This window comes from Olea europaea, chromosome 5 (assembly GCF_002742605.1).
Source record: "Olea europaea var. sylvestris chromosome 5, O_europaea_v1, whole genome shotgun sequence".
NCBI classification, from domain to species: Eukaryota; Viridiplantae; Streptophyta; class Magnoliopsida; order Lamiales; family Oleaceae; genus Olea; species Olea europaea.
In genome coordinates, this window is record NC_036241.1 from 13138082 (window position 1) to 13147015 (window position 8934).

The window sequence follows — 8934 nt, forward strand, 5'->3', positions numbered from 1 at the left end:
CCACTGCATAGCATGGACTCATTGGGAAGCGTTGCCGATTGCAGCACGATCGAAGAGGCGTTGGCCACAGCACGATCTAAGTTTGGCGGTTGTTTTCACCACGGCGCTGTGGTGTCAAATTCTGTGCCACTGAGATTTGAGAAGAGTCGCTAGATTTTGCCAGCAATCAAGTGAAGGAGCTTGAGAATGAGCTTTATATTAATGTGATGTGGTGATATTTTCCTAGTGAGGTGGTCGTGGCTCTGGGATGGTGGAGATGGACGGATCTAATGTTTGTGTGGTGAATCTCGATGAATTTGGTGGTTTTGAGATGTGGTGGTGTTTTCCTGGTGAGGTGGTCATGGATCTGGGATGGTGGTGGAGATGGGCGGATCTGGTGTTTGTGCAGTGAATCTTGAAGGATCTGGTGTTTGTGTGGTGGTAGTGATTTGTTTGAGGTGTTGCGGTGGGTGATGAATCTCGACGAATTTGGTGGTTTTGAGATGGACGGATCTAATGTTTGTGTGGTGAATCTCGACGAATTTGGTGGTTTTGAGATGTGGTGGTGTTTTCCTGGTGAGGTGGTCATGGATCTGGGATGGTGGTGGAGGTGGGCGGATCTGGTGTTTGTGCAGTGAATCTTGAAGGATCTGGTGTTTGTGTGGTGGTAGTGATTTGTTTGAGGTGTTGCGGTGGTGGCTGTGGTGGGAGATCTTGGCGGATTTGGTATTTGTGTGGTAGCGGTCGTGGGGGGTGGGATGAGATGGGAATGAATGTTTGTGATCAATTATTTGGTTGATTCTAACTAATAATTGTAATTGGATATGTGACCTGAAAAATTGTGACTGTGACTCCCGATTGTGATTCATAATTGACTAAGTTATGATTGAAAAAATTAATCGTGACTAATTAATCCAATAATTTGTAATAAATAAATGAATTGTGACAAATAAAAGTTTTAAATCTGTGATCGATGAATAATTTTGACCTATAAAATTTTTGGATTGGTGATCGAAAAATTTTCTTCCAAAAATTTTATGTGACATAAAATTTTCAATCTGCGATCGAAAAATAAGTTGTGATCAATAATTTGATAAGTTGTGACCAATAAAAATTTTTATTTTGTGACCGGTGAATGAATTGTGACCTATGAAATTTTTTATTTGTGACTAATAAATAATTTGTGACCGATGAAATTTTCAATTTGTAACTTAGAAATAATTTGTAACCAATTAATTTGATGAGCTGTGACCAAATTATATAGATTTGTGACCTTAATATGTTAAATTAAATAAAATATTTTTTTGATCAATTATTTCATAAGTAAATTTTAATAATATCTGAATTTTGAAATTGTAAACCTCTCTCTCTTAGTTTTGAAATAGGCTATAGATAAACTCTTAGAAATGAACTTTTCCCTATAAAAATCCCATAAATACAGGTTTGAAATCTTGTGATTGTCATTTAAGGGGGAAAAGAAATAAAATCAAACCCACAAAATTACATATTTCCCCGATCAAGATTTATTGGAAGAATTAATGACCAACCTGAGGGGCCGAAAAAAAAAAAACACATACGCACACACATATTACTCAATGCTAGAGAAAAGAAGAAGTTAAGGGTACATTTGATTTGTGTTTTAATTTTGAGTTTTGAGTTAATTTTCAGTTTTCTATTTTGAGGGCTAGTTTTAAAATTGCTAAAAATGTGTTTGGTTGTCATCTTAAGAAGTTGTTTCTCAAAATAGAGAATTTTAAAAACATTTATAACATTGTTAAAAACGTGTTTGGAATAAAATTGTAAAATGCGTGTTTGGTTGTCAGTTTGAAAGTTTGAAAATTTGTTTTATAGCATTTTATTCCATGAAATTTGATTATTCAATAAAAATAGAATGATGTTATGTTAATATATTATTGAGTAATAATACATTTTAGAGTTGGTGAGTTATGTAATTTTTTTTTCTTTATACAAAAGTAAAATAAAAATAATAAATTGATTTCAAAATATAGAAAAAAAAATAAAAATTAATGGCATGGACTGAGAATAATTTTACTTGTGCTCATTTAAATATTTTATGTAAATAATCATTAAAAGCTTTAATTATATGAATGGTCACTGAACTTTGCCCTATGTTACTAATTAGTCACTGAACTTAAAACCGTAACTCAATGGTCACTGAACTTCGTCAAATGTTACTACTTCATAACCGAACTTTAAAATGCATCTCAATGGTCATCGAACTTTGCACCGTATTACCCATCCGTCACTCAAATGGAAAAATCCGTTAAATCCAACAAATGACGTTAACTTGAATGACGGATGGGTAACACGGTACAAAGTTCGGTGACCATTGAGATACATTTTAAAGTTCAGTTGTGAACTAGTAACACTTGGCGAAATTCAGTGACCATTGAGTTACGTTTTTAAGTTCAGTGACTAAGTAGTAATATTGGGCAAAGTTCAGTGATTATTAAGATATATTTTTAAATTGAATTATTAATCCCTTGTTTGAGTTCCATTCTTTCAAAAAAAAATAAAAAATTACATTCTTAAACAGTGATTTGATATCATTCAACCACACATTCTTCAATTAGATAATATTACACGCAAGTCCAAAATTTTTCCTTATTTTTTAACTACACATTTTTCATCAATATACTATTCAAAAATTCATTTTATCCCTCAAAATTGGAATCAAACAAGGGCTAAACTTCTCAAATTGACCTCTATAAAAGAAGAAATCAAAGAAAATGAAGGGAAAAAAGAGGAAACAGAAAATCAGAGATCTATAAATTAAATAAAAATAGAATTGTTGCTAATATTCATCCATCATGGTGAAAAAGTACGTTTGATTTTTAGATTAACTGATATCAATTCACCGTATCTCAAATTCCGCATAAATAGATTGAAAGAAAAATAGTTGGAACACTAAAAGAAATTGACAAAGAAAAATTAAATAAAAGTACAAAAATGTTGAATAGTGCCAATATAACTGAGGTCGATTTGATTTTTCAACTATGTTACTATTTAGTCACTGAACTTAAAAACGTAACTCAATGGTCACTGAACTTCGCCAAGTGTTACTGCTTCATAATCGAACTTTAAAATGTATCTTAATGGTCATCGGACTTTGCATCGTGTTACTCATCTGTCACTCAAGTTGACGCCATTTGTTGGACTTAACGAATTTTTCCATTTGAGTGACGGATGGGTAATATGGTGCAAAGTTCGGTGACCATTGAGATACATTTTAAAGTTCAGTTATGAAGTAATAACACTTAGCGAAGTTCAGTGTTCATTGAATTACATTTTTAAGTTCAGTGACTAAGTAGTAACATAGGACAAAGTTCAGTGACCATTCACATAATTAACCCTTCCCTGTTAGTACAATTTGTTCCTTAAGCATTGAGATTATGTTTGTGTTATCATTCATATCATGAATTGAATTTAATCGTATAAATAAGAATTAATCTTGTTCAAGCACCAGAACGTTCGAAAACTAATCTCAAAATTTTCATTTTTTGAAATTCGTATTGAATAAGAACTTTTAGCAAGTAATTTATATTTACTTTTAAAGGATCGGGGACAAAATTCTTCCCCATTATTTTTACTGCTACCATTTTGCTATTTCCGAAAATTTTTATTGAAAAATTTCATTAAATTGCATCTGGCTGAAATTTGTGCAAGTTTTGTAGCTGGGAAAAGAAGACGGAACTAAGTTGTTGGGCGAATTTATATTTAGGAAGTGCTAGAGCAATCACTACACCAAAAATCACTTTTAGCAACGGGCAAAAAACGTTGTCGTAGACCTATGGCAACATTCAAACGTCTGTTGTGGATTTCAATATTGCCATAGAGCGAAGAGTTTTGGTAACGTTCATTGCCCCAAGTTTTGGCAACGTTCAATGCACATTGCGGAAACTGAGTTTCGGCAACGTGCAATGAACATTGCCAAAAGACCTTTTGGCAATGTGCAATTCCGCAACGTGCATTGAACGTTGCCGTATATCGTTTACAATTTTTTATTTTTTTTTTGCTTGCATTTTTCTTATTTGTATAACAATTTACCAAAGTAACCACAAAATGAAAAAGACTTTTTGGGCGTTCAATTGATATAAAAAGGTTGAACCCCAACCTTAAGGGCCCCCACCGACCCTACCTTGGGCCATCGTGGAGGAAGTAAATCGCAGGATGTGCCTCCCAGGAGCCAGGGTGGAGAGTACATGGATAGGCCAAGGCTGTTAACCCATATGGTAACTCCCGCTTGCAACAAAATCAATTCCACCTTGCGGGGAATTGATATAATTTTATTAATCCATGCCAAATAGTCAAAACACATCATTGTAATAAATGGAAGAAAAATTTTGATTTTCATATTGCCCATCAAATAAACATCATCTTACACTCCTCTTGAACAACAGAAAATTATAGTATAAAAGAAGAAAATTTACAACTTCTTGTCTTCAAACCGTTGGGTTGGCTAGTTCTCAAAAATCCTCCCCGTTACTTTCTTCTTGGCCTGCATCTATCTTTTAAATGCAATGGGTAAATTCAACCTTCATGATCGCCACAGAGAAGCTTGTCCTTATATCGAGTATGAATCTGAGTTCAGATACTACAATAGAGATTTAGTTATCTATTTAAATAAGTTAAAGGCCGGACAAAACATAAAGTGGCTGAGGCATGGCGACTGAATACAACAAGAATTTAAAAACACCAAATATTGAATCAATGGAAAGAATTACCTTGTTCTCAATTTGCAAATAACACATTAGAGCTACATTCTAATCAAGACACCAACAATGACTAACTTCCACAACTCTTTATGACAGATCATTATCTCTAGTCCTAGTCTAGCTATCTTTGGCAGTTCAAAAGCTAGACACAGTTTAAGGATGAAGAATTTGGGGCTAATTTAAGGATTTTACCAGAAATGCTTGATCAGTCTCATCCATCATCTGATTTCCCTGATCCATTAGCTATTGATTTGTCATATCTACAACATTGTGTTCATCAACAAAAGGCTTCATCAAACAAATTAAACAAGCAAAACAAAATTCATGGCAAAAATGTGAATTTTGTGCGCAAACAGAAATATACTAGGATTTAAAATCATCAAAGCAACTGGTGTAAACCAAAAGTAGAATTTGTTCTTGCAGCATATGTAACAAAATTAAGATATATTCATGGGGTGAAAACTTGTGTGTGGATTTCAAGCAAATTGCAAAACAAATTGCGAGAAGAATATTACGAAGAAAACAAATGTAGCGATCAAGAACACAAGTAAAAAAAGAAATTTGGTGATGTTACAAATAAACAAGAAGACAATTTCATTGTTAGAAACTCCTTCTACATACCCACTAACTTCACTGCAATGTCAAAAATTAAATTATTTACCTCATTTTTATAGCTATGAAATTATTAATGCTACAGAGCATTTCACAAAAAGTCCAGTGGCTATAGGTCACCCTTCTTCTCAACAATTTCCATTTTATATTCAAAATTTTGTTGCAGAATCGTTTCAATAAGCTAAAGTATAAATTAATGTGTCTGGCCATATCCTTTCTTTAGCTCATATTTTACCCCAATATTGAAGTAGCGATGGAGGCTAGGAAAATAAAATTGTATCAATCGCATTTCCAATATCATAACATGAAGAAAAGAAGGTGAAAACAAATTACTCTTTCCACTGTTTACGCCTTCTTCAGATTCTAAAATCCAGAATAACAAATGCATTAAGGCTTGCCCCCAAAATATTGGCATAATCTCTTTCCCACACCCACATTACAATTAGAAATGGCAAATGCCAGAAATTTTCTGTTTTGTCTTTTCTTTTCTTTTTTCAAATGGATATAGTTATAATCTAATATGTTACAAACATTTTAAGCCACAATGTAATGTCAATTCTTCTTTTTCTATTGTAATTTTGTGTCACTGGATGTGCAGAGATGGGAATTGTGGGGGGAGTAGCTTACTGGAAGCGAGCAAAACATTTTCTTCTGCAAATCCTTCACCAGGGCCCTCAAAGAGATCTACTCGCTTGTTTTCAAGATTGCTTGTGTACCTTGAGCATCATCAAGAAAAATATGATTACAAACACATAAGGAACTACATAGCATGCGAACAAAATTATTTACCAGATCAGCACACAAGGAAGAAACTAAAAATGTAGAATGTTATCAAGCACTGAATGAAGAAGCTTGAATTCCAGCTTATGATTATGAGGAAATTATTTTTTGAGAAGAGTTTTCAAATGAACTACTGAAAGAAGGCCTACTTAAGAGTGGAAAAGAAAATTTATAATTTCACAACAGCAAAAACAAATTACTCCATTGACTTTTTGCTTCTGAATCATAAGAACTTGTTTACAAGTATTAACTTCACTAAGAAGTCATAAAGGTTGCTCCATCATGAGCTAGATCACATTGTTCCCCTGATGTAAATGTTACAAGTGCTGTAACTCTTAAGGAAATATGTTCCACAAGTAGAGCGCAAAATCTATTTATGAACTGAAATCAAAAGGAGTGCAAAAATTTCAAAAATTAAATCTACTCCACTCAGTTATGATCAATTTCGGCTTCACAAAACCAAGCACATCCAAAATGAAACCAGATTGAATCAAATATCACACCAAAAAAATAAATTAATTCCAAAATAAAAAAAGTTAAGATCATAAACTTTACCAAAGTAAATATAGATACTGGAAAAAATATGGAGAAATCATTTAGCAACTCCTCTCCACCGACTTACAGGTTCATGATCTCAAAAGTTTTGGTGTTAACTTCAACAATTAGCCCCTTGGGTAAAAGGGTTTACAACAGTCAACAACTCAACAGCCTATGCAATACTATTCCAAGACGATTGAAGACTTACTGACGACGCTTGACTGTGGAAATCGGTGACTGGCGTCGACCAATGTCGACGATTTGGTGAGACGGCACTGTTGTGGGACTGTGGCTGCATAAGAGAGAGGGATGGAAGTTATTTTAGGGTTGTGTTGTTTCCTGACTCGTGTGTTTGATTTTGAATGAATTTTAGGTTTTTTTTTTAAAAAAAAAAATCGGGTCAAGTCAGGTCGAGTCAAATCGGATCCATTTGGTTTGGAAAATAATGACAACGTTCAAGGAACGTTGCCAAAGATACTTAAGTGCAACGTTCACATGACCGTTGCTAAAACAAATAATGTCAACGTTCAAAAAAATGTTGCTAAAACAAATTAATGGCAACATTCATTGAACGTTGCTAAAACATATACAACAATGTGCATTGTCCGTTGCTGTAAATAATTAACGACAACGTTCTTTAAACGTTGCTAAAACATTTACAGCAACGGTCAATGCACGTTGCCAAAAAAAAAAAAAAAAAAAAAAAAAATCTTTGAACGTTGTTGAAAGGGTATACTAGCAATAACCACTCAAAAAACGTTGCTAAATCTTAATTTTCTCAATCAATGGCAACATGCATTTGCTGAATATTGCAATAAACCCCTTTTGACAACATACAACTAGTGAATGTTGCTATTTACATGTTGTAAAAGGTCATTTTTCTTGTAGTGAGTTATAATGCATATTTTTGTTAATTGATAGTATCATATTTTGATTTTAAGTAGGGATTACTAGGCTATGCTGCAATTGTAGTGGAAGGTCATGTTTTTCATTTTTGAGATGTGCCTTAAATGTTGGAACATTTAATTAGTAAATGGTAAAATACAATATTTGAATCAGTGAGATTGCATTCGTGGTGGAAGATTAGGAGCCTGTTTGGGAGTGATTTTGAGAATTGATTTTTTGATCGTTAGGAGAAAAGTGGGGTCCACCTGTGAGAGAAGAAGTCAAATATTACGATTGAAATAGTGAAATAATGGTCAAACAACCAGTTTTTTGGATGAAAAAATATCTCCAAACAGGCCCTAGGTTTTTTATACTTGCTTCAAATGAGGGAGGTTTTGATTTTTTTAATGGCAAAGTACTACCTTTGAATCAATGAGACTATAATGAATAATTTTTGTTGATTGGGAGTATTATACTAAGCCCTTGTTTGAGCCTCATTTTTTCATCAAAATACATTCTTCAAAAATAATTTGACCCACTTTAACAACACATTGTTCAATCAAATAATATTACACGCAAATTCAAAATTTTCTTTATTTTTTAACCACACATTTTTCATTAATACACTATTCAAAAATGTATTTTTTGACAAGAATGGAGCTCAAACAAAGGCTAAATTGTTAATTGAAGAGTGCTAGGCTATACTGTAATTAGAGATTGGAATATCAGTTTTCTCGATGTACACTAACTGTGTGGACTTCTACGCCTGCCTTGTGCATTTAGATATATACAGAACTAAAACGTATTTATTTTTATGATTATATTTCAGGTCTAGAAACCCAGTGCTTAGATTCTTCCGCGGAAGTGCACTAATTCTAGTCTATAATTGCAACTTGATTTTGAGGTAACAGTGTATGCTGCTTGACGCTCATTTCGTTTTCGAAGGTACAGTCCTAGAGCTGCAATCTACTTCCATCAATAGGTCAATGCTCTCAACTGAACTTGTTACCTGTTGGAAATTATGAATTGTTGTGCCTTTTGGGCTCAATGAATTATTTTTGGATTATCACTATAGTAATGGATCATTGATGAATTGTTTTTTGTCCGAGGTTTGTAAGAATTTGCCAAGAAGATAGATAGAAATTATATTGGATGTAAATTTTATGTTTTAAAACCTCCTTGGAATAACTTCAAATGAGATGAATTTGAATTTAAAGTCATATATACATTTATTATATCGACTTCTGTAAATTTCAATCCCTGCATCCTAAATTCCTGGATGTGCCTCCGGTTTAACAATATTTTCTCTTCTTCGTATCTATAATCTTCACGTTACATTTTGAATAATGGCGTATCAAAATCTTTATGAATATGATGTGATTCTTGGTTCAAGCAAAGTTGTTAT